This window comes from Protopterus annectens, chromosome 13.part0 (genome assembly GCF_019279795.1).
Source record: "Protopterus annectens isolate FY-2018-M chromosome 13.part0, PAN1.0, whole genome shotgun sequence".
Lineage (NCBI taxonomy): Eukaryota > Metazoa > Chordata > Ceratodontiformes > Protopteridae > Protopterus > Protopterus annectens.
In genome coordinates this window covers 1067945090-1067973089 of record NC_056747.1, presented here as the reverse complement: position 1 = coordinate 1067973089, position 28000 = coordinate 1067945090, and the positions used below count along the sequence as shown (strand labels likewise).

At 36.8% G+C, this 28000-nt stretch overlaps 1 protein-coding gene across 1 annotated transcript in view; it reads left to right on the top strand.

Annotated features, from left to right (window-relative positions):
• The window catches only part of STAC2 (SH3 and cysteine rich domain 2), an 816617-nt gene that overhangs the window by 382952 nt on the left and 405665 nt on the right, over positions 1–28000 (top strand). The window lies entirely within an intron of this gene.

Sequence of the window (28000 nt, the reverse complement as noted above, 5' to 3'; positions counted from 1 at the left end):
AAGTTAGAACATTTTTAAAAACATGGTAAAACTACATAGTCTACTTCAAGAAATGTTTTATTCATATGATGGACATATTACTACAGCACTGCAAGTTGTCATTTGTAAATGGTTAATCTTTACAACAGCAATGGAAATGATTTTAGTGCCCTTTAGTGATTGTGCATACATGGGAGAAGAACTGAAGTGGCAAGGATGTTTTATGTCAGTACAGGGAGATTTTTGAGTGTCACTGACAGTATTTTGATTAGAAGAATATGGTAGGAGCTAACAAAAGGGCGGATGTGCCAACAAACTCCTTCATCAACTATGTAAATGTTAGCACCACCATCACTGCAGCACAGCTTTACCTGACTGGACTTTGCATGGGTAATATCACTATAGGGGTTATGTCACATAGCTTTTTTTCCAAGGATGGCAGGAGTTGTTTACCTGATGATTGTGTTTTACAGCAGCATTGGGGTAGATAATGGATAAAGTCAATTACATTTTAAAGTCACAGTATTAGAGCGTGTTGCTACATATTTAAGAATGAATGCGAGGACTACACAAATGAGTATGAAGTACAAGTAGGCTTCATTAGCATGCCTCGATTTACATATTTTCTTTTTTACATCTCATTACAGTTAATTTACTTACACTAATTTGCAGCCATGTTGCATTGTCTTAAATAGGGTCTACAAATCACTGCCTAGCTACACTTATTTGTGGACACATCTGCAACCAGAATGTTTAGTATTTTAGTACAAGGGCTCATTGATGCTAATTTGTAAAGTTATTTTTTTTCACAGAGAACATAGGATAGGATAGGACCTGCAGGTACAGGAAATTTATGTTCCTATATATTTCTTGATGATTGCCTGACAAATTACTAACTAGAGATACACTAAGAGTTATAAGACTGAATATATAATCTTAAAAATGTCAGTGTTAAATTTTAAAATGTTAAACTTAAAGTATCTATAAACAGCATCCATGTAGTACATATGTACATGGCCTCAGCACACATCCTGAGGGAGGGGGACAAGTCCATACCTCTACAAGTGTAGGGGAGTAGGTATTTTGATGTCAGTATTTGAACATTTAAACATTGTTGCTTAAGTGGGGAATTGTGTTGAAAGCTTTGGACAGGTCGAATTATGCAGCATATACCATTTTGCCTTCATCCATTGCTATGTTGACCTTTTCAAAAAAGTCCACCAGGTTAAATAAACATAGCCTGCTCTTAACGAATTTACACAGAGATGGGTCCAGTGTTTGGAGGTTCCCTATGTCCTGATTGACTAGTTCCATGATAAGTCTTTCTCTGGCTTTGCATACAAGACTATTCAGACTTATGGGTTTATAATTGCATGGGTCTGTAGAAGGTCTTCCCTGATGCAGGGGAATGACTTAGCTATTCTCCGTTCACTTGGCACAAAACATACATGGAGGAAGAGACTGAGCATCGTTTTTGGGGTGTGGCAAAATCATGCTAATGCTATTTATAATTTATCCAGGGATATTGTCAAGACCCATTGATGCAGTATTTTTAGCTTTTGATAGCACTTTTAGAACTTGGTCTTGTGTGATAGTTGGAGGCGAGCCAGTTTCAGGTATGACACTAGGGACAGAATGAGGGAGAGAGGGGTAAAATTATAGCTAAGTTTATCGGCCAATAGGTTTGCTATATCTTCAGCTAAGTGTGACATTGTTCACAATCAACTCAGCGCATTGCTGCATTTAGCTTTTGAGATTATGAATATAACTAAAAAGACCTAAAGAACATATTTGTCTTTGGCTTGGGTGGCTATTTTAGGCTCAAACTTGTCTTTGGTGGATTTTATTAAGCTCCTGAGTTGTTTATTTCATTGACAATGAATTTAACATTCTGGAAATTATTATTCTTAATTTTGGTTAAAATTCTTTTCCTTTTATTTTTAAGTTTGTTGATATTGTGACTTCACCACATGGGTTTATTTCTGGGATTTGTCCTTCTGTTGTTTCTGTGGGGTAAAGCTGTATATTTGCTCATATAGTGTGGTGGTATACATTTCTGTGGATTCAGTGGAGTTAACTGGGTTTGGTGGGGATTTGAAGCTTGCCAATGTGCCACTTAGGAGATGCACTTTAGAAATGTATTTAACTACCCTCTCTTAAGGTACCTTGGGTGGAAGGGAGCATTGGTTTCAGTTTTATTTTGAAGGAGACTGCTTTATGGTCAAACCTAACAAATGGTAAAGATACACAAGGGATGGTGTAAGATGCTCCCATATTAGTAAGGACAAGATCCAAGATGTTGTCCCCTGGTGGGTACTGTAATTGTTCCAATATTAGCGGAGTTCATTCCTTAAGTGTTTGAGTAATTAGATGTGATATACAACTGGAAGGCTCTGTTTTCTATTAATGAAGATTACAAAGTCAATGCATACTTTGGTCCTGGATGCCCTATCAGGCAAATGATCAGTAAGTTGTGATTCCCATGTAACAGAATGTTGACATAAGAGTTCAAAACTTCACAGATTTCAGATTGTAGCTGACAACGTATTCACAAGGTAATGGTACTTTGCAAAGAAGTCACGCTTTGAATATTTTTTCTGAATTATTTGTGAAAATGACCACTCAGTTGAAGCAGGAAGAGGTGAGAAATACTCCCTCAAGTCAAAAGAGGGGAGATAAAACTACCCATGATGTTTTTAATGAACATATAATCTCCTAGTCAGTTTATTCAATAGAAAAATGTGTTTTAGCATGCTAATAGAGGTACAAAATTCAAAGACGAGGTGCTACATCGGTTAATATGTGCAAGTATCACAATGCATTCAGAATCTGACATGGTGTGTATAAACACAGACTTCTAGTTACATTAAGTACATATGTATATATATATATATATATATATATATATATATATATATATATATATATATATATATATTCAGTTTATAAGCACAAAATTCTGAAATCTTGAATTACAGAATCTCGAGCCCATAAAGTAGAAAATTCAAATACCCAAAACCACACAACCACAAAGCCCTAAATCATGAAACTGCAAAACTGCGGAATTCAAACTCCCAACACTTTCAAACACCATTACAATACACACACACACAACTAAACAAGAAGACACACCTACCCTTATTACCCTTACCCCCCTGCACCCCCCTACTTAAATATTCTAACTCCAAGGTCACACTACACACACACACACACACACACACACACACACACACACACACACACACATACACACACATGTGTAAGTGCACTAAACACCACCGCACAAACTACATTCCTCTCACACACACATCACAGTAACAACGCACACTAACATACACTACAGCCCCTACCCAGCACCCTTAAACACAAACACTTACCTGAATCCACGAACACATTGCAACACCAAACCGCTAATTCAAACTCTCCCGCATTCGAGATTTTGAATTTCACGCTTCTGTGGTTGCGATCTTCCTATCCTTCCACTTTATGAGCTCGAGATACTGAAATTTGAGATATCAGTATTTCTAGCTTATAAACTGTTCCTATATATGTATATATATATATATATATATATATATATATATATATATATATATTTATGTGTGTGTGTGTGTGTGTGTGTGTGTGTGCATATTTAAAAAACTACTGTCTAAGCCAGTTAGCACAATACAAATTTGTCATATTACTTCATCTGTTTGTACCTTTAATGCTGTAAATCTTAACAAATTATGTCCATAAATCTCAAACACATATCTTTAAATATAAATGACTGTGGATGCTATATCAGGATGCTGTCCCCTGTTAATTTAATGCTCTTTATTTTTTTTAATTGATCATGCATTTGTGCTTTATAGAAGAATTTAAGGTCATAGAGCAGTACTCATAGGCATTAATGCATAGTGGACCAGGGGTAGTGTGTAATAAATTTGCATGCCAAACTAGTACCAGGCCAGAAAGTTCAGTGCACAGTGGGATAGGACCATGGCCCCACTGTGTAAGCATTGTTCTCCCTGTATGAAGTACATACGCATATCAGCCTCTTCTGACTATATGCAAGTCAGAAAGCCAGCACCATTAAAGTAGTAGCTGGCCCCAGTGGGGGAACTACGGGAAGGCAACCGCATATCTAACAATGATACTGTATTGAGCAGCACATGTTCATGTACATGTACTGATTATAGTACAAGTTTAGTGAACTTGAACGGTGTGGGGACAGAAAGATCAAGTTTGGCATATGTAAACAAGCACTATCTCTTAATCAGAATGGCCAGTAATACGAGATGCATGCAGTAAAACAAATCTTCAAGAATTGTGCAGTTGTAATAATAATAATAACATTTCAGTAGTGTTTTAATTGCAAAGTGTTTAATTGGCTGTGTACAGCACTCTGACTCTCATAACATGATCTCAACTGTGGGCCGTGTGGCTTTTTTGGTTCTACTGCAGAAATGGCTATATGTGCAGGTGTGTGCTGGAAATAATATGGTCTATCTTCAGTGTCAATTTCATAATGATGATAAAAGAAGACAAGAGTATTTATGTGTTGTCAACAGTTTAACATTGCCTAAGTGTCCATCTGTGCATTTGTTCACACAGCGCAGAGGACTTTTAAGCGCTGCCTTGTTAATGATCTTCCTGTCTCAGTGGTAAAGGGTTTGAGTCTTTCCACCTTTGTTTGCCTGCTATGTGACACTGACCAAGTCACTTAACCAGATAATACTTTGGGACAAAAGGAAATTTGAGCTAAGCTCTTTAATGGCCTCCTAGGTCACATGCCTATTAACTACCTATAAACCTATGTGCTGTTTAGTACAGAAAGTTATGCAACAGGATATCATGTACAAGAAATTGGAGTTCTGGTATTAAACTGAGTTCTCTATATACACTTTTTCAGAATGCTTCATGTCAAGATCTCAAAACTGTATCTAGACCAATTGCAACAGTTTCCATAGTTAAGGGTGTACAGTTGTGGTGGTCTGCTTTTCTAAGAATTTTGTGGTGAAATTATTTTTTTTCAAAATTTTCCCCTATGTTGTCACTTCTTTTTACTGGACTTTTGTTAGAATTATTGGCAAAATATTTATGGGGTCTTATCAGGACACAAGATTCCTCAACACTGTTTTCTCATTGCAGTTCTGAAATGCATAAAAGCAACTAGTTAAGAGACAGTTATGGCAATGCTGGCAACCTGAATCTAACTTGTAAGTGTAGAACAGCTGATAAATTATAATGTGCTCACATTAAAAACAAGTTATATGAAAAAGTGTGTGTAATAATACATGTGCATTTTTTCTCAAATATTTTTGCACAATTCAGTTCCTCTAAAATTACATTTGAAGAAATGTTTTCTAACCAGAAAATAGTAATGTATTTATGCACAGGTAACACAGGAAGGTGCAAAACACCAAAGGCATTCATAAATGAGGTTTAGCTTACTTCTTTATCTTGTCCAGTAAACAAGTGTAGGCCATTTGTTTTTTAATGTTTGCAACAGCACTCCATTCATCACATTCTCTTCACAATTTGTGCTTTGGAAAGTCTCATAAGTCAGATCTGGCAGATATATTTCTTCAGTGAGACATTTCAATGTTTGCAAGTTGCATTCAGTGTGGTTATATGCTGTTTACTTGGCATGACATATTAAGGGCTGAAGTAAAGCAATACATTTGTCATTGATATTTGTGGATGTACTTTGCTGAATATATTGCATTATTCCAGAAGTTCTGATCATGTAGTGGGAGAACTATCTTATCCGCAGGTTGTAGGGATCTTGGATATATTTACAATGTTTATAGGATAAAGGCATCACCATCTCCTCCATAGACCCCTGCATGTGGGAGGAGGTGTCATACTCTCCCAGTACTGTTTTTATCTTTATAAGGGGATCATGTGCTATTAGAATGAAAGTATGTTTTGCACTTTTATGATTTTATTTGATTTATTTTTATGTTAGTTTGCTTAATGATGTGTATTAATTTAACACAGATTCCAATAACGAAAAAGATAGAACGAAAAGTTTGCCCAAAGGTCCATCTAAGTAAAAAATAGTTGCAGTAGTATAGAAAGAAACTTCGAAGGACCACCAAAAAACATATGTCTCAAACACAGTTTTATTCGAGTAAAGGTAAAACAGGATAAGCGCTTTCTCGTACACCACTGGTACGCTTCATCAGATCTAATTTCTTATGCAACAGAAATATCTTTAAATAGTGTTGTCAATTAGAGTTAAGCTAATGATAATAATTCAATTAAGACCATTAAGTACATTCAGTGCTCCATATATAGGCATTTCCTGTTGAAAGAAAGAACAAAGATAAAAGTCTATATGTATGCGTAGCTATTGCAGACCCAAGTTAATCAAAATATGTATATTATATGGGCAACTATGCTATATTTAGAATTCATTTTCAATATATATATACATAAAGCAGTTTATATCTAAATATATAAACATAAAAGGAATATATTAATGTTATGTTTGATATATAGAATGTTAGATATAGAAATTATAATATTAATCCTTTGAAATATTTTGATTAACTATTTATATATTAGTGTGTTTTTAAATATTAAACATCATATATACATGTATTTTTTACTGACATTATGATTAAATATATTTATATGTATGATCATGAAGTTAAATACATGTTTAGATCCTTCTTCCAGAACATGCTTGGATAGAGCATTTACCTGTGACTTGATTTTAATCTGATACAAATGCTCCCTAATTCTATTCTTTAGTTTCCTATCTGTTTTACCTACATAGAATGCATTGCATTCCATGCAGGTAGCTAGATAAACTAAATGCTCTGTATCACATGTACCATTCACTTTGAAGGTGTAAACCTTCGAAGTTATAGGATGTACAAACATATTAGTGTGATTCACATACCTACAAAAATTACATCTTCCACATCTAGTGGTTCCATTAAAACTGGTTGCTCGTGTCATATTGTTGTTGAAACACAAAAGCCTATGCAAATTCTTCTTGTTTTTAAAGGTATACCTGGGACGTTCACCTACCAACTCCTTTACCTAGTTTGAGGGGAGGAGATGTCAGGAATCGGACAGAGGAATTAGAAGTAGACTGGATTATTAAATTGCAGGCGCATAATTTTCCAGGGCTAAATGATAAAGTCCCATTAAAACCGAGGTTGAAGCAAAGAAGATTTAAATATTAAACATTTAAATAGTTAGTTATAAATATATATGAGCACATATATTGCATTATTTATACATTTATCTAGTTTATAATTTTAGGTAGGTTTTTATCATTATTATTATATATCTATGTTTAGTAATTTATATGTAAGGTTTGAATATATGTATATGGAAGTTGATATATTAGGTTTTTGATATATACTATTAATATGTTTTTTATGAAATATATGTCTCATTTTTAAATGTTGGTTAGTATATAAGAAGTGTGTATATATATATATTCACATCCATTTTTATGTGAAGATGAGCTTGCCCCTTTAAGAGACCTCATTTGTTTTATAAATTAGTTTTAAATTGAATAATTGGTGAGACTTATGGGTATAAATACATTGGATTCCATGCAGAGTTTTATGGTTTGAAAAAGCTGACAAGCGAAAGCGTTCACCTGCCTTGTGTTTTTTGTGCAATAAACTGTGGTCAACAGTTTGGTTTGTCTTCTTTTGGACAGCATTACTACATGTATTTGGATTTGTGTTGCCTTTTTGGTCTGAAGAGACGAGGATTATACCATATGAATTTTGCTGGTTGAATTACGGAGCACTGAGTACCTTGCTTCCTGGGACATTTTATTATTGGAACTGCATAGGTAGTACTTGCACTTCAGTTTTATAACATTTTACTTGTATGACATTTTTGGAGTTGTGCAAGTACTTTAGCATTTTTGTGGTGCTCTATTTTATCTTATTATTAAATATGTATCCATGTTTTTTTTTTAAGAAATTGACAGCTTATTAGGCTTTCTTGAAACGGGTCCAAACTTATAAAGAGTTCCAGAATAACAAACATAAAAAAAAAAAAAAAAAAAAAAAAAAACTAAATTCTTGTCCCATATATCACCCTTAATGAACAAACATCTATCCCATCAATATTTAGTTAACTAAAAGTTGGAAGAAAATGAGATATGGTATAAGCATTGTGCTTTAATCACATGTCTATCAACATTGTCCTATTTTTAATCTTAGCTTTAATTAACAAAATGTAGCTATTCACACTCCATTGCTGCAAAGTTATGGTTTATTAGACTGACTATTACTTCAGGAAAATCAGCTTGGATAAACTTGATTCAGCACCCCAACATTGCTGAAAGATTTAATTTTTTAACACTGAGCAAAGCCCCTCACATTTGCTATGCATCCTTCATGGCTTAAATATTATCTCTAACTCCCAGGTTACAAAACCTGAGAACAAGTCATAAAATCCTTCAAAAAGTGCCAGTTCACTGAGCCAAGTTTGTCCAATTGAGTATTCCCCTGGAATGAGACTCTGGCAACCAAATATTTGCTGGCAGTAACTATAATGGCATAGCAAAGATGCTTCTTAATAACTTGCGTATATCTGGAAGTCTTACAAGATTTACAAGCCTGTGTGATGGAACAACACTTGCTGCAGCTCACATTCATGATAGCATGACTCAGTGAATAGTTTCCTAATCCATACTCTTTCACATTACAGTGCAAAACATAAAGGTACTAGGGGCCAGGGACTTAACTCTGCAGTTAGCATTGCTGCCTCACAGCAAGAGGTTCTCTGGTTCGATCCTCGGTTGGGGTGCCTTCTGTGCGGAGTCTGCATGTCCTCCCTGTGGTCGCGTGGGTTTCCTCCGGGTGCTCCGCTTTCCTCCCACATCCCAAAGACATGCTTTAGGTGGATTGAATACTCTAAATTGGCTCTAGGCATGAGTGTGTGTGTGCCTTTCTTGGAAGGTTGGGCGCTGGGCTGGCAACTCGACACCGTAAAACTCCACTGCCAATCATGAGTGGACAGACGATTCGCTGTGACTACCCTTAACTGGGAAAAGCCAGAAGAAAAAGAATGTTTATATTTATATATATTTAGTGTGTAATTCTTTAAATCTCCTGAAATGGAGGTCCATGGGATATATGCAAATGACCCATTAAGGACATTGACTGCTTCAGTTATGGCTACTGAATGCCAAAACGTTTAGTTTTTAAGTCTTTATGGATACATTCAGGCCTATAGCTGTGGGCATGCATGTTTCAGCCTTCTTATTAACCTCATCAGCATAGCATACGTGGATTGTTTGGCTATACTTTAGAAACACAGGGTCTTTAAACCCAGCTAATGTCCATAAATATTATATAGCCCTTGAGCCTCTATTTCAGGAGGTTTAAGGTGTCACACAGGGAAAACTCTACCTTGGCTGAGGTTTTCTTGTAGTTTTACTGAATGGATTGTCTGTGTGACCTTTTTATTCTTTGGTTTGAATATTTATGCATATACTTAAATATTTAAATTTGTTAACTAGTTCCGTCTATTTGAGAAGACCCATTTTCACTTGAATGCCAGGCAGAAGAGTCTCCAATGCATTACAGAAATGTACATAGTATGGTCCCCAGTTCTGTGATATGAGGGATGAAGCCTTAACTATGACTTGGGTGACCCAAGATCATTTAGCAGCTTGGTTACTTGAAGAGCTGCAATGGGGGAATGGGAGGGAGCAGTTTTTATATCAGACAAGAAAAAACAAGCTGCAAAACTGATATAACACAAACACTTGGTAGAGAAAACCACTTTATAAAGCAAAGCTTTCGAGCAGAACCCTTCTTCAATACTTTAGTATTGAAGAAGGGTTCTGCCCGAAAGCTTTGCTCTATAAAGTGGTTTTCTCTACCAAGGGAGCAGTTTTTTCCAGCTCACCCATCCTGTGGGGAGGGGATTGGCTTTGGCTCACCACTTGGTTGACACATAAAAAGAGCATTGAGGGTTAATCACAAAAGAGCCTGAGTGTGCAAGGCATGCACTGCCTTAGTACATTGGCTGAGGAAGTCACCAAATGGAGGCGCACTTTACAGGGTTTGTGGAAGCTGACTCAGGAAGAGGGTAGATCCAATGAGGGGAGTAGGCCCTTCCATTATTGAACCTGAAAGCTGGGCCACTGCCTATTATGTGGTTCTTACCATAGAGGGAATGAATGGGCAGATTATGAATCCCATGCAGGAAAGCATAGGTCATAGGCTTCTATCCTAGCAGAGGAAACCTGACACTCGGCAGAAAATAGATTGAGAAATCTGGTGGAAGAGCAAAAAAAAAAAGATTTACTCATATGCACCGTATCACATACCATTACAAGAAGTGCTGAAGCAAACTGACAAGACAGTTTAAAACAGGTGTTTTTTTTTTCGTAAATGATTTCTTGTACATGTGGCTAATGTATAAGAATAAACAGACTGCATATAATAAATATATGTGTTACTGGGTCACAACATGTAATAAATGCGGTGACAGTACCGTTGAAGAGAAATAAAGATGTTCTTCATGTTTCACTGTTGCAATCATCACATGCGGGTTATCACTGTTGATGTAGCCCTCGGCCGGCCCGAATACCATAGTCAATGTTTTTCTGCGTTGGTGGCCGTCGCCTGTAGTCTAACATCAGGTTGTCAGTACTATAAAGCAAGGAAGCTGACATCATTACATCAGTCTTTCTTCCTGTGGAGCCTGTAGCAGAAGCAGTTTGCAAGAGTGCCAGTCGGTCACTACCTGAGTTTGAATTTCAGCTGAAAATATCTAAAGCTAAGTACTGGGGACCCTTTTTTCTTGCACTAACTTAAGTCTGAAAAAGTTAATAATTATCTCGCCTGTAGAAAGCAGATCCCCACACCGTGACTTTCATTCTTATTGCATCACTTGTTTAGGCCCAGACCACGATGTCCCCCATTGCCAGTTTTGTGTCCTCTTTAATGCAAGAACCATTTGCCGTAGAGCTGTTGTTGCAGATAGTTATTTTTGTGTCCCATCTTTGCATTCTGAAATGGCATCCATCAGCCAACAATCTGTGGACTTTCCAAAAAAATGCAGAGATAAAGATAGAGACAGACCATGCAAGGCTAAGCCTTCCGACGACTTTACCACTAAGCAGGCCATCAGTTCACCGGAATTCAGTGAGGTGCTTTTGCAGTCCCTGATGCCTGGTTCGATATCTATTCAGGCCTCTACTGAGACCCTTTCGGAGTTCAGTATGCTGCAGAAATCGTCTTCGTCTTCTTAGCCTTTGGCTGTCTCTGCCTCGGTTGGGTCCAGAGCTGCGACGCAGGCACCAGCTTCTGAGGAGGCCTTTCGCACTACCAAATCTAGACAAAAAATGTGTCCTCATCTGACTACTGTTTCTGTCAGACCAACTGATACTCTTAGGCCTAGAAGCCAGGCCACTCCTAGAAAATCTGCTTCTAGCCCTAGCCACTATCTTGTCCCTGCTCCACCACCCCAAGCACAAATACTTAAAATGGCAGATGATCTCATCTCCCTTATCAGGGGTAGTCAGGCCACAACTTCTAAAAGGAAAATACACCCTTCCCCAGAAATTATGACAGAACAGGATTCTGAGGAATCTGACTATTCAGATTTTGAAGAAACAACCTCTAACTGCTTATGAGAATTCAGATACAGAGGAATCCATCCCTTCTGCCTCCCCCCCAGAAGACCTTTCCTTTGGGGAACCCTTAACACCCTCAGGGAACATTTCTGCCTCCCCTCCAGAAGACCTTTCCTTTGGGGAAACCCTTAACACCCTCAGGGAACATTTCCAATGGGAATCTCAGGATTTCCCCCAGTCTAAAAAAAGACTTGAGAGTTTCTAGACCTGCCCCAGCACAGACCCCCTTGTCATTCCCCCTATTTTAGAAGTGGTGGATGATGTTTTCCATGAATCCTGCTTAGCCCCTGATGCCCTACCACGTGCTCCCAGTAAACATGACAGGTATTACAGGGTACCGGATTCTCACAAATACCTGTACAGAAATCCTGCTGCAGACCCAGAGGACATTACACAGGGGCCCAAAGGAGCTAAGGCTAGTTCTGCCAAGAATCCTATTCCTTCTGACAAGGACTCAAGAGCTCTGGACAGATGGGGTAAAAAGTATATACCTCTACAACCTTAGCTATCAGAGCACTCAACTGTCAGTTCCATATGTTAAAATATCAACAACGCACCTTGGAACTATTAAAACAAAATATTTCAACCTTTCCTGACTGTTCCAATTCGAAAGAGCTATCAGATTTACTGCGCTCTACTTGTCAAGTGGCCAAGCACTCATTACACTGTGGATATGACATCCTAGAAGCCTCTAGCAGAGCAGCAGTGACAGGATCTGTTATTAGGAGACATGCATGGTTGAAGGAACAACCTCTCCTTAATTATGTCATGTCTATACTATTTGATGCACCCCTGGATAAGGACTGCTTGTTTAGAGTAAACGCAGAAGAGGTGCTTAAAAAGATGGAAGACAAAGCAAAATCTATGCAAACAGTGAAATATTTATTTCAGGTTCAACCTACCAGGTTCAGCAGGAACTTTCCCTCTAAGCACTGGTCCTTCCCTGCACCTAGCAGACAGGGCCAAGGTAGGCCCCGCAGGGACAGACCATCCAGGCCCCTATCCCAGTGCCAGCAGAGAAGCAAACAGTGGACCTCTTCCACCCCAAGGGCAGGGAGTTCTAAGCCACCCTTCTAAGGCTTAAACTCCCAATGACTCTCTCTCCCCGCTCTGCCCTCCCTTCACTCACCAAAAGCTAGGAAGGCTCTCCCTCTGCAATGAAACTTGGCTTTCTGTAACAAAGGACCAAAGGGTCTTAAGATCATTTTTCAGGGATACAAATTCTCTTTCAGCAAACTCCCACTTACAAGATGGTACCCAGCCTTACCTCCAAATCAGTGGGCAGAGGCATTGAAACAGGTCCAAACCAGAGTATTCACCAAATGCTTAACCCTGGCCATAGCATTTTGCAGACAGAGAAATATACAGATTTACCCTTATCTGGATGACTGCCTCATTCAGGCAGAGTGCAAAGAAAAGCTGCTCCAAGACCTTCTCTTTGTGAAATCCTGCCTAACTTCCCTAGGGTTCATCATAAATGAGAAGAAATCAAAACAAACACCCTCCAGGAAGATCAGTTTCTTGGGAGCACTGCTGGACACAGCATCCCAAATGGTCTTCCTATCCCCAGAAAATCAGAGCTTCCTGCCTCTCTAGTTTACCCAGCTGGCTTCCAGAAGTCACCTCACTGTGAGGAAGTTCCTGCAAGCCCTGGAGTACATGGCATTGTGCAGCCTTCTAATTCCTCTATCCAGGCTTCACATGAGGAAACTTCAGTGGTATCTGAAGAAGCTTTGGTGTCAGCACTCTCAGGCTCTAGAGACCTCTCTCCCTCTGATCCCATGTATAAGGGCTGAGTTTCTCTGGTTGGCAGGAGCTTGTGCCAAGAACAAGGGTCCTCCCTTCATTTTCTGCCCTACTGGCCAGACCATCACCACCAACGTCTCAGACATTGCTTGTGGCGCTCACCTAGCAGGCAGGTGCAGCCAAGGTCTTTGGGATGCCGAGCACCTTCCTTTACACATCAGTCAGAAAGAAGTGATGGCAGTACAAAAGGCTTAGACATCCTTCAAATCCCATCTCAGGTCAGGGGTCCGCCTTATAAAAACAGACACCACAGTAATGTGGTATATCAACAAATGGGGGGACCTAATCTTACCCGCTGTGCAGGCTAGCCATGAACCTCTGGCTGACAGCTGCCTCCATGGGTCTACACCTAATTGCCCAGTACCTACCAGGGGTCAACAACACCCTGGCAAACCACCTAAGCAGAAACTTACTGGATCCCCATGAATGGCAGCCCTCCAAAAAATCTTTCTACAAATCACTCAGGAGTGGGGGACTCCGGAGGTAGAACTCTTTGCTTTGCACCTCAACCACCAGCTGAAAAAATTCTGTACCAAGGAGTATCACCTCCTAGCATGGAAGGTAGATGCTTTGACCTTCCCTTGGAACCCCCTCTTTGTGTACGCTTTCCCTCCTTTGCCTCTTATTCCCAAGGTACTGATCAAAATAAGGGAGAAGAGACCAAAGGCTATCCTCATTGCTCCAGATTGGCCCAGAGAGCATTGGTACCCCTTACTGTGTAGTCTGACTTTACAGCCCCCAGGCAGCTTCTCCTGATCTCAGACCTCTTGAAACAGGTGAGGGGGGGAGATACTGCACACAGACTTGCAGATTCTCAATCTTTCAGCATGGCTAATGCTTTAAAAGCAAACAAGGGGTCCCTGTTAAGCAAACAGGTCCTGGACATTATCACAGTGGCCAGAAGGCCCAGCACCAGAAAATCTTATGCAGGGAAATGGAAAAGGTTCTGCTCCTGGAGCCAGTCCAGAGGGTGCAGTACCTCACAACCTTCCATCCCTCTTATCCTGGACTGCCTAGCCAAGTTACTCAATAGTGGCCTCTCCTTCTCTTCTATTAAAATCCATGCCTCAGCCATTTCAGCTAATTTCGATTCAGACCTACCCCTCTTCTCACATCCTTTGATTAAACAATTCCTCAGAGGGGCTTTTAATATCAGACCTCTCAGAAGGCCTCCCATGCCAACCTTGGACCTGAATTATATTTTAGAAAAACTAATCTGACCTCAGTTTGAACCTGCGGCTTCAGCAGAATTGAAATACCTCTCCTGGAAGACTACTTTCCTACTAGCTATCACCTCAGCCAGAAGGGTTTCAGAACTTCAGGCACTTATGGCTGTTGAGTCCTTCATCATTTTCCATGCAGAGAGGGTCTCCCTGAGGATGAACTCCTCCTTTATGCCCAAGGTGGTATCTAATGTGACCCACAACCAGGCCATATATTTACCCACTTTCCTAACCCTCAAAACAAGGGGTAAAGAATTCTGCACTCACTAGACATGCACAGACAACTCATATACTACCTGGACCATACTAAGCTCTTCAGAAAAACAGACCAGCTTCTTGTCAGCTTTGCCTCTTGGGCAGAGGGGAAGCCCATTTCCAAACAAACCATTTCCAAATGGATATCACACTGCATCCATTTCTGCTACAGACTACATGGGAAATCCCACCCTAAGTCTATTCGTACACATTCCACTAGGGCAGCCTCCACTTTCACAGCCTTCCTCAGAGGAGTCCCCACCAGGGACATCTTGGAAGCTGCCACCTGGACCTCTGTCCATACCTTTACAAAACATTCCCACCTACCTCTTTTTTCTAAGTTTAGGGCAGGGTTTGCCTCTGCAGTTCTGCAGGCCTTGCTGACCCATGCCTAGGGCTCTAACCTATCCTTCCACCCCTCTCCTCAGCTTTGGGAATCCTCCCACCAGTGATGACTGCAACAGTGAAACACAAAGAACATAGTACAGTTGTGTACACTTACCATAAATGCAGATGTTCGAGTGTATTCACTGTTGCAGTCCTGGTTTCCCTCCCTACATCCCCCTTATATCCTCTTTCCATAGGGGGACTTAAGCTTTCCATGGTGGCTTTTAGCCACCAGGACCACTTTACCTTATTTCCTTGTGCTTCTGATGGGTAAGGGCAAGAAAAACTGATGCAATGATGTCGGCTGCCTTGCTTTATAGCACTGGTGACCTGACATCAGACTACAGGAGATGGCAGCTGATGCAGAAAAACATTGACTCTGGAATTTGGGCAGGCCAAGGGCTACACAGCAGGGATAACCCACAGGTGATGATTGCAAAAGTGAATACACTCAAACATCTACATTTATGGTAAGTGTACACAACTGTACTTTTTATATTTTTAACTAATATCACAGTTAGACGTTGCCCGTTCGATTCTCAGAGCGTCTTCTGTGTGGCAACATGCCTGAATGGACGTTCCTTCATTGAAGGTTGTGCATTAGGCCTGGCAAGCCAGTACGTAAAACTCTACTGCCAATCATTAGTGGACCGGAGTTCCGCTGTGGCGACCCCTAACCGGGAAAAGCTGAAATACACAAACAATATGGAATATGCCATTGGTATCGAGTTTAAATTCAGCATTTGCTGATGACTACATAAAGATGCCTGTGGTACTACTAGTTTAGTCATTATAGTTTTGGACAGTCAGGAGTATCTATCATCAGTAAGAATAGTAAAGTATGGATGTGAGAACATGGTAGGAGGTTGGTGCTGAAACCTCTAAATAAGGAAGAATTCTAATGCATGGGAATAATGTATTATAGCATTCAGTTTATATACTTGTTGACTAGATAGGCATTCTTGTCCCTGGACCCTTTTCATGCATGATCTAGTCAGTAGGGCTGTCAAAGTTCTAGGTTTCAGAGGTGGCATCTTACAAAACTGCATTTATAAATCCTGTATTTGGACATAATGTACCATAGTCTGTCAGGTATTTACCACCCTTATTTAATTCTGTCTCCAGGTCTTTTTTTCCTGGAAAGGAAGGCCCTTCTTCGTGTGGTGTGTGTGTCTGTGTGTGTGTGTGTGTGTGTGTGTGTGTGTGTGTGTGTGTGTGTGTGTGTGTGTGTGTGTGTGTGTGTGTGTGTGTGTGTGCACGTGCGCACGCATTTGTGTTTTACTCTCCCTTGTAGAAGTTGGAAACCTTTGCTTTCTTTCAATTTGCCATTTTTTCTTTAAGAATAACCTTCCACTCTGTATAGTTACTGTAGTGTCTTCGTTATATCTACTAACAGCTTCTGCTTTAAAATATTGACTCATAATTGCTTGCATCATGTATTCCAACCTCTAACATTTTCAAAAGCTAACCTTTTCATGCAAAGTGACAAGGCAGTTTATAACAGTTTTTTTTCTTGCATTGGTTTAAGCCGTCATTGCCTCAACTACCAAAATGTTTATATGCTAACTACATGGTTACACAATATTGAGAAAAATAGAATGTCCCCAAAACAGGGCACTGTGGCCTCAAGCAATCACATTTTGTCTGTCTCTGTTTTTAATAAACAAGTAATTCTTCAAATTGTACCTTCTGAGAACGTAAGGGCTGCAAACATTAAGGATACTTTCCACAAATGTTAGTCTGGTTGTATGTAGCCTAAAGTAAGATCTAGTATTTCAAATTAGTTCTTGGAGGTGTGTATGTAAGACAGTCTGTCTGTCTTATGTCTGTGTCTGCGAGTGTGAGTATATAGTGGTCCTCACACACACACACACACACACACACACACACACACACACACACACACACACACATACATACACACACACACACACAAAATTCAAATGGCAAGCATTAAAAAAATCACAGTAACACCTGATCACAGCCATAATGCAAGCAATTAAAGCACATCAAAAACAGACAAGCAAGCACAGAACAGGATACCAGCACAGTCAAATATAAAAACAATAGACCCACATCACACTGAATCTCAAATATTATGTACTAAAATATGTACTAGAGAAAAAATGTATTTTGCAGAGGAAATACATTTGCACTTTATATTTATCTATGTCTATATCTGTATCTATCTATAGATATAAACATAGATATCAATGCCAACTTCATAGTATCACAAAGTCAGAAGAAGATGTACACACCACTTCCACAACAGCACTACCATCACACCAACCACATGGACAGCCAAATGGAGAGATGATAAAATCAGCAGGGGTCCGAATGGAGAAGTGATAAAATCAACAAGCAAAGGAGAGTAGTATTGCTGGAATTTAATTCATTATTAAGTCTTGATGAGTACCTTCATGAGGTGGACCTTGTTTTTACAAAATCTCACCAAGACGACACTGATATATAGACTGTATTTTATAAAGCAAATATGGACAGAAGTAGGTTAAAACAAATACAGCTGAGTGCACAAGCCTCAGGATAAAAAAGTGTCCAATCTTGATAGGCACACTGGTGCCAGAACTGGAAAAAATGACAGTGTAGAATCCTCAAGACATGTAAATATTCCTACATTGGGGTTAGGCTAGGCTCATGATGCCCCCCCCCCTTGTAGAAGGAAGTAGTAGTCCACAAAAATCACAAAAGCTGACAGACCAAAAAATCGAGCTATAAAGATGATAGAGTGGACTATTGATGATACGAAAGCAGTTATGTACTGTTATTATTACATAGAGAGACTAGAATTTCTGAACATAAGATATGCAAAAATATTAAGAGAGAAATTAGAGGAAAGAGAAATACTTGCACAAAGAAAAACTGTCAAAAGTTTCACCAGAAAAACTGTCAAAAGTTTCAAATGCAGATTTGTGTTCATTGATGCAAAAGGTTCATTACAAATATGATATTAACCAAGAAACTTTGGGCCACTTGGAAAAAAAGTGACTGAGGAATTACGAAAACATAAAGTACAAAATCTAGAGGTGTTTGAATGGTATAAAAAAGAAATATGGACATGGGAATGAAAGAGAGATCTGATATGGTGCAATATCTATACAAAGGAGAAAGCCAAATGAATTAATACAAAAAAGCAGCTCCAAAGATATTCAAAGAGAAATACAGGCAACGGCACCCAGGTATGGACATTTTTACAATACAAATAAGGTCATAAAAGGAAGATGTAGAACAGAAGATTAATAAAGAAATTGAAAAAAGTAGAAGCTGAAGTTATGGAATACCTGTGAAGTGAATGACTTGGTGTAGAAAGTCTAACGCAGGTTGTCACAGTATGATGGAACAATGAGTTCCCCAAGTAAGAGAAACAGGAACAGTGGTATACAGCTGAAGAAGAAATATAAACATGTGGAAGAAAACAAGATTTAATATAGTGCAATATTTACGTAAAGGAGAAAGCAAAACTAATCAATGCAAAAAAAAGCAGCACCAAAGATATTTGAAGTGAAATACATTCAGAGGCATCCAGACATGAAAAAAATGTTCAATGTAAAAAAATAAGAAACTAAAGGTAGAAATTAAAAAAGAGGATTAGTACTCAAGAAGTTAAAGAAATGGAAACTGAAGTTATGGATTACTTGCAAAGTAAATGATGGTGTGTAGACAAATATAACTCTGATAAGATCACAGCATGATAGAACAATGAATCCCCAAATTAAGGAGAAAGCAGTGAAGTGGGAAGCTTCTGATTATTTACCATATAAAGATACTTTGGAGCCTTTAGTAGGAAACCAGTACAAAAGTTCATTTGGAGTTGCACAGCAAGGGAAGGGAAAAGGAGACTGCAGCAACTCTGATCCAGTCAATGTTCTGTGATAGGCCAGTGAGTTCCCATTTAGAAGAGCAATGGATGATACAGCATGCTGCTGAAGAGAATATGGCACAAGATGTTCTGGAACTTTCTGTAAAATGCCCACAGGAAACAGATGACAAAGAATGTGTCCTTCATGTAGAAGAAAATGATCTAAGGGAAGAATTGCTTGATTTAATACAAATGGATAGACATAGTAAGATCAATGAAAGAAATAGACTACAGAATGTCAATAAGACCCAAGATGTTAGAAAGTTTGGTAAAACAAACATTCACAGTAATCAAGACTGTTCATAGAAATTGGTGTGATATAATAGAAGTAAATAGGATATGTTACTGTACAGCTAAATTAATAACAGTTAAAGTTTTGCCATAAAAACACAGGTCAATAAGAGAAAGGAAGGGGAGAAATCAAATGCCATCATGGAAGTATCAAGTAGAGAAAACTAGAAGAATACAGAAGAGGGAACAGATCAATAAAAATACTCGGAAAGATAGATGTGATAAAAACAATGAGCAGTATCAGAAAAGACCAGGATCTATCATACACTATTGCAAATAAATTAAATATATCAGCACAAGCAGAAATAGAAGATATGTCAATAAATATAAAGGAAAAGTGCAAGATAAGCAATTTATGACCCAAAGCAGTTTTATAGAGAATTGGGAAACAAGGCAAAAGGAGTAGAAACACTACAAAAAAATAGACTCATTTTAGAGAAATATCTATGAAGATCCTGTGGAACATAACAAAGATGCTGAATGGATAGAGGAAATAAAAGAAACAATAAGAAGTTTAAATGTACAGGATATGGAATGGGATGAAGTAATGGCTAGAGAAATTCAAACAAAATTAAGAAAAGCTCCGAATTGGAAAACCCCAGGTGCAGATGCAGTACCTATCTTCTGGCTAAAAGTATTAACATCTTTAAATAAAGACTTGGCCATGAGTAAGCACTATTTACATGTGTACCCTGAACAGATACCAACCTGGTTAAAACAGGAAAATGATATCCTCCTTAAGACTGAACCTGCAAGATATCCTAAAAACTATAGACCAATAACTTGCCTTCCAGCAATGTATAAACTATACATTGGAATTGATGCTGACAGAGTTTATTAGTCATTTAGAAGAAAATTCAGTCATGGCAATAGAACTAAAGGGTAACAAAAGAAAGTCATATGGAACAAAGCATCATTTGTTATTAACTCAAACTGTTAAAATCAAAAACAAAACTGGAAAGCAGAACCAAGCTGGATAAAAACGGCACTGACTGTTTTATTCAAGGTAAGCACTTTCAGCTAAGCAAATGCCCAGCCTTCATCCGACAAAAGTCACTCCACACAGCTCTATTTTTATATATAAAAAAGTAGTTCACATTCACTAATCGTTAATAAACCAATCACTATGATGAATCAATTTAAAATGGTTACACCTATAATCATCATATTATAAAAACTTCCTTTCTTAATCTTTCTAGTCGGTGTAAAACAAATGTTTACTCAAGAAGCACATATTCATACAAAAAAACATATATAAAATGTATGTAATACAACATAGTTACAAACTACATTAAAAAACACAACAGCATAAAAAAACTGAATGCTTAAGGATAGTAAAATAATTAAATATATTATTCAGAGAGAAGCTGTCTAACATTAAAGTTGCTATAAAATGCTATACCAATTGCCAAATAGCATTTATCTAAGAAGAGCTTTAAGTTTAAGCACACACTTTATGGATGCAAATTCATTTAACCCTGGGGGGAGATGAGCACATGTTCTAATTTGCCAAAATAACTCTTGCTCTTCCAGATACAACTGCCAGGGTCCTCCTCTTATATCATTTCTAACCTGGTACAACACACAAAATACAAAACAATGATCAGGGAAATCTAAAATGTGCCTAGCAAGTGCAAGTTCAGGGCAAAAGGACCACTGGGCATTTTATGCCTCTGTTGGGTGGAGGTTTGATGGGTAGAACTGATAATGACATCATGAATATGGATTCCCCTGTTCACTCTAGAATTAACTTTTTGTTCACATATAGTGTGGACTTTAAATTTATAAGCGAAGTAGTGGCTAAGAATTGGAGCATCATACTAGAAGATAGAGCTCTAGTTAAGGTCTTGGGTACATACCCAAAATACACATATCGAAGGGGTATTAACCTCAAAAACCTTGAGATGGTCGTAGATAAACCAAAAGATAAAATAAAGGGTATGCGAAAATGTGGTATGTGCCCACAATGTAAATTTATTCACCATGATAAGAAAGTGTACATTAACAGGAAAAATTACTTTATCAAGGGTAATTACAACTGTGATACACAGGGAGTAATATATGTAGCTTTATGTGAGAAATGTCCTTCCTTCTATATAGGCAAAACAGAGAAAAATAAAGAAAAGAATTTATGAACACCTGTATGCCATAGGTAGGAAGGACCTCAAAAATGCACTTGCTAGGCACATTTTAGATTTCCCTGATCATTGTTTTGTATTTTGTGTGTTGTACCAGGTTAGAAATGATATAAGAGGGGGACCCTGGCAGTTGTATCTGGAAGAGCAAGAGTTATTTTGGCAAATTAGAACATGTGCTCATCTCCCCCCAGGGTTAAATGAATTTGCATCCATAAAGTGTGTGCTTAAACTTAAAGCTCTTCTTAGATAAATGCTATTTGGCAATTGGTATAGCATTTTATAGCAACTTTAATGTTAGACAGCTTCTCTCTGAATAATATATTTAATTATTTTACTATCCTTAAGCATTCAGTTTTTTATGCTGTTGTGTTTTTTAATGTAGTTTGTAACTATGTTGTATTACATACATTTTATGTAAGTTTTTTTGTATGAATATGTGCTTCTTGAGTAAACATTTGTTTTACACCGACTAGAAAGATTAAGAAAGGAAGTTTTTATAATATGATGATTATAGGTGTAACCATTTTAAATTGGTTCATCATAGTGATTGGTTTATTAACGATTAGTGAATGTGAACTACTTTTTTATATATAAAAATAGAGCTGTGTGGAGTGACTTTTGTCTGATGAAGGCTGGGCATTTGCTTAGCTGAAAGCGCTTACCTTGAATAAAACAGTCAGTGCCGTTTTTATCCAGCTTGGTTCTGCTTTCCAGTTTTGTTTTTATCATTTGTTATTAAATAAAGTCATAATGAAAAATTGTAAAAAGTGGAAGATGATATGGATAGACTACAGAAAGCATTTGACAGCATCCCACATTCACAGATTAAAAAAGAGTACTTACAAATGTATAAGATACACCCTACACTTATCAATTACTTTACAGTGACCATGAAACAATGACAAGCCACTTTGCAGCTAAGCCATGATAAAGGACAAATTAGTATTCCATGGATAAGAATTCAAATGGGATATTCCAGGATAACTTTTTGTCACCGCTGCTCTTTTGTCTTGCCCTTAACTCATTAATCTCTCTACTTAATATATTAGGCCATGCCTACCATTTGGCTCCCAGAAAATACCAGTGTGTGAAGACTTCTCATCTTCTTTTGCAGATGATTTAAAACCGTATTCATCAGGTTTGGAATTGAAAGCACAACTACAATTAGTAAAAACTTTCTGAGATGATACAAAAATGCCATTTGGTCTTGATTAATGTATAAAAGCAACCTTTAAAGCAGGAAAGCTGCAGCACCAAGAAAATCAGTCTGGAACAGGAATGTGATATAAAAGAATTTGAACAAGAGGGAGTATATAAATATTTGGGGACTGATGAAGGATCAACAATAAAACATGAACAAATGTGAATAAAACTTATGAATATCATAGAAGACTAAAATTAATACTGAAAACAGCTCTGACATCTAGGAACAAAGTCTTAGCTATAAACCAATTTGCTCTTCCTATTCTATCTTAAGTTTTAGGGTGATTGGCCTCAAAAGATACTGGAGCAGTTGGACAGCAAAACAAGAAAAATGCTTCATGCTTATCAAATGTGTATACCAAGATTATATATTTCCCATTTTGAAGGAGGTGTGGGCCTCCTTAAAAGTGATTACATGTATAGATCTGCAATTCTAAGACTGCATACATATCTGCTGACCTCACAAGATCCAAGCATAGAGAAAGTTTTAAAACATGAGAAAAAACATTCTAAGATGACTTCTCTGTTTAATTTAGCAGAAGCGTATCGGCATCAAGTGGGAATGGAAATCAAACCAGAAGTAAATAAAATCAGGCAGCAACTAACTGTACCAAACAAAAAGAAAAAGAATATAAGAAGAAGGCTCAGATGAGAAGGCAAGAAATGTGGAAAAGGCATGTAAGTACAGAAAACTCCTGGAAAAACCTCATGTTCACCATGATCTGACACAGGAATGATTGAGAGGTGAAAGACAAAAGATGAAAGGTTAATGTTGGTGGCCCAGGATAGTAGACTATGCACACATTGCTTTACAAAGTCCATTGAAGATGTAGGAGAAACTGACAAATGCAGGTTTAGTAAAACAGAATTGGAAATAGTCTCACATCTTGTTGCTGGATGTGATACACTAACAACAGAAGGCCTGTATACTGAAAGGTGTCATAATGTGGCAAGATTGTTGCACTGGGGATTGTGTAAACATTATAATATTGAAGTAGCTGAAAAGCTTTAGAAACCTGAGCCACAAAGCATTATAGAAAATGCAAGTGACAATTAGCACAATGACTATTATATCACATGGAATTACCAATTGCCGACAGTTCAAAAAAAACTAGATGCATGAAAAACAAATGCAACAGTCCAGGAGAAGAAGATGAAAGTAGTTTTGACCATTGAAATTGCTACACCCACTGATTACAGTGTCTTACGTACAGAGAGAGACAAAGTCATTAAATGCCAGTATTTGCAGGCAGAAATGAGGGCAATGTGGAAGAAGGACACCCAGACAGTTCCAACAGTAGTAGGAGCAATAGGTCTCATAAAAAAAAATTTGCAATTGCATTTGGATATTTTACTGATGCATGTAACTCTGTATGAATTGCAGATGGAGTCAATTCTGGGCACATTGCAGGTGCTGCAAAGAACATTTTTGGCTAACATCAAAGAATGAAACAATACTAATTTCATAAACATTAATCCTACTTTGACTTAGGAATGGGGCCCATTCCCAAAAGTCTTGGAGAAATTAAAAAAAAGGTTAAAATCATAATGCATAGCACAACTAATTTCAAATATCACAGTAATGCCACCTCCACAAAAAGATACGATTGGGCCCTCTCAAAAAAAAAAAAAGTGTCTGAAGAAGTCCATCCAGAGAAATTCATACATAAAATGCACATAAAAACATTGCATCCAGCTTAAGACACACACACACACACACACACACACACACACACACACACACACACACAATTGATTTGTAGGATATAAGCCCTGAAGTTACTGAAGGTATTAACATAGACTCAGTTACCTGATTTCTTCAACTTGTGAAATACTGCTGCATAAAAACTTTTCAAATACTGATATTCAATGCCAGAGAGTTTAATAACACTAACAAGCAAATGAGAAATTGTGCAATGCATACTTCCCAAGACAACACATCACTGCAGTCCTACTCCCATGTATACTTAATCATATGCACGTTCAACTTCTTTAACAACAATAAGCAGCTATTGCTCATGTACATACCTGGCCATGTGAGTAGTGTGCACACACAGACACACACACACACACACACACACACACACACACACACACACACACACACACACACACACACACACACGCAAGTTCTTTGTGACTACTTTTTGTGCTACGGCTAATATGGACCAAATAAGAGGCATTTGCAATGTAGGAATAAAATCTGGAATTGGAGCATTAAACAAAATAAATTAATCAGTTATATTTATCTGTCCACAATGCTTGAGAAGAAAATCCTAAACTCAGTCAACAAAGATGTGACCATTTTGCATGCTATTATCATATGAATCCAATCAGCAATAGTATCATCATTACATCTCCAGCAAATAATTTCCCCAGTTTTATATATTAAATCAATTTTGTGAGGGGTTAAAAGACTTTATGAAGAAATTTCCAAGTATAAATTCTCCAGTGAAGGGAACATATAGTCTTTCTGCTAGACTTTAAAATTAACTTTTTATCACTGTTAGAGAACTCATACACATTATATTTTAAAGGGTAACTTTAAAAGGATGAATCTAATGATGTAAACTCCACTCATAAGATCCTGCAAATTAAGTGAGATTTAATTCTGCATACAATACTATTAATATTGAAGAGAAATTCTAAGATATTAGGAATATGCTTTTCTTGATAATCCATAGAGATTTTAATTTTTTCACTTAGTTATTTACAGCTTTGTATGTTTAGCCAAGTATAGTATTTCACAAGTAGATGATCTGTAATACATAGTTTATTCCCGTTTAGAAATTGATGCTAGAAGATTTAATTTGTTTCTTTAAATTCTAGCATCTGTGTTATATTAAATGCCTCTAAACAACAGTTAGTATTAGGTATAGGGAATAATAAAAACAATAAATCTTTATATAATTATAATTTATAAATCTTTTAAATGTATATATAATACTGTCTATAAAGGGAGTAGAGATTAAATATTTCCTGTCATTTAAACAAAAGTCGTTCAAACTCCAGTAAAATTGAAGAAGGATTGTAACATGCTTGTTACTGCCAAGTAATCTTTCATGGATGGACTTCCAATTAGATTGATATGAAAAGTTTAACCATAATGAGATTATAATTAAAGCAGTAGACTTGGCATATAAGTCAATGTTAGGGAAACCTATACCACTGTCTTGCCAATGTTTGGTGTGCCAATCAAAGGATGTCCTTGGTTTATTAGGAAACTATAAAAACTTCATAAGAATAGAGTTCAACTTTTTGAAACATTTTTTAGTGGGAAGTGTTATTAATGACTGCATATAAAATAGAATTTTTGGCAAAACAATAATTTGTATCGGTGTGAGTTGGTCATCCATTGTAAAAAAAAAATAATTTATTGCAGTTGTCAATTTAATTACTATATTTATTAAATTATTATAATTTGTTACAATAGACCCTTTTGCAGTAGATTTAATAACAGTCCCTAGGTAATCAGTTTCTGTATTATTCCAATTAAACACTTTAAAATGCTTTAAATAGTAATTTTTTTATTTGTAAAAAAAGTTTTAGTTTTATTATTACATTTTAAATCTGAATCTTTTTCAAAATAATCATTGCTGTAATGAAACTTCAATATCACCACTAGTCATTAAAATATTGTCTGCAAATAGTTGGATTTTGCAATTATAGTTACAGTCTATTGGAATTCCCTTAATTTTATCATTATATCTAATGTAGGTAGAAAAAGATTTATTGGCTAAAGCAAATAAGGGAGGTAAAAGGCATCCTAGTTTAGTACCCATTAAAGTTTTGAACCAACTAGATAAAAAATAACCAATTTTAACAAAAGAAAAGGAGTTACTATAAAAGTTTGTAATAAGATTTATACATTTCTCAGAAAAAATATATTCTTTAAGTACCTTAAATAAATAAGTCCAATTGATGGAGTCAAAAGCTTTATCTAAATCTAAAGTTATCAACAATTCTTTTTTTTATTTTTGTTAGCTTGATCTATTAGAGTATTAAGTCTAATAATATTATCTTGAACCTTTCTATATAATATAAACACAGATTGACCTTCATTTATTCATTCTGACATACTGAGATTTAATCTTTTAGCAGTGATAGAGAAACATTTGGTAATCAACATTTAGTAATAAAATAGGTCTGTAAGAAGAGCAAAGTTTAACATTTTAATCTACCTTTAAAAATTAAGAAACAAGGGAATAGTGCCAAGAAGGGGAATAATCAAAGTAGATTTAATTTGTTCAAATGCTTATAATAATATATGTAAAATATTATTAGCTCTATATTAGAAGACAGAAAGTTTAAAATCGCGAATGGTCTAAAGAACGAAAATGCCAGACCTTGAAGTGCTTTTTTTGAGATCACAGTACAGTGAATATCACAATATTTGCCCTTTCCTCACTATAGTGCAATCTTGGAGTTGGAATATATATTTACCAGGGGCGTGGGAGGCGCAGCCCCCCAGAATAATGATTTTGAGGTCCAGCATTTTCACTCTTTAGAACGTTCGTGATTTTAAACTTTCGGTCTTCTAATTTATGGGATTAATTTTACACCACTCTTGGATTAAACCATCAAGACCTTGTACTTTATTTGTTTTAAGATTATTAATTTGATCTTTTAATTCTTTGAATGAAAATGACATAACTATTTGTTCTTTATTTAATTTATTTTTTATATTATTTTTTTCAAAAAGTTATCAGTAACATTCTGAAAATGTATCTTATTATTGTTGATTCTCTCATAATATCTTCTAAAACATTATAGTATATCCTTTAAATCCATAACTTCTTTAACATTTCTTTCTTGCTTAAACACTAATTCCCTTATATGATGTGTGCTTATTTTTATCTTGAGTCTGATAGCTAATTTATGCAAACTCTTAACATTTGTTGAGTAAGACTGCAGTTTCAGTTTTTATACGTTTATTGAAATTAAAAAATGAAGTGTATTAGGATATTTCTGATTTAAAGGTTTTACTTCAGGATTTGCAGTCTTATCATTAGGCTTCTAGTTTAATTTGAATTTATCTGTACTGGATTGCAAAGTTTTTAATTCTTTATGTCATTCCTTTCTTTTGCATACATAAGTTTTAATCCTTCCATAGAGATATGCTTTTAAAGCATCCCACAAAATAAATTCTGTTGCTTCTCTATTATTTATATCAATAAACTGATTCATTTATTTAAAAAAAACGTTTAAAATCTTTTATTTTTAT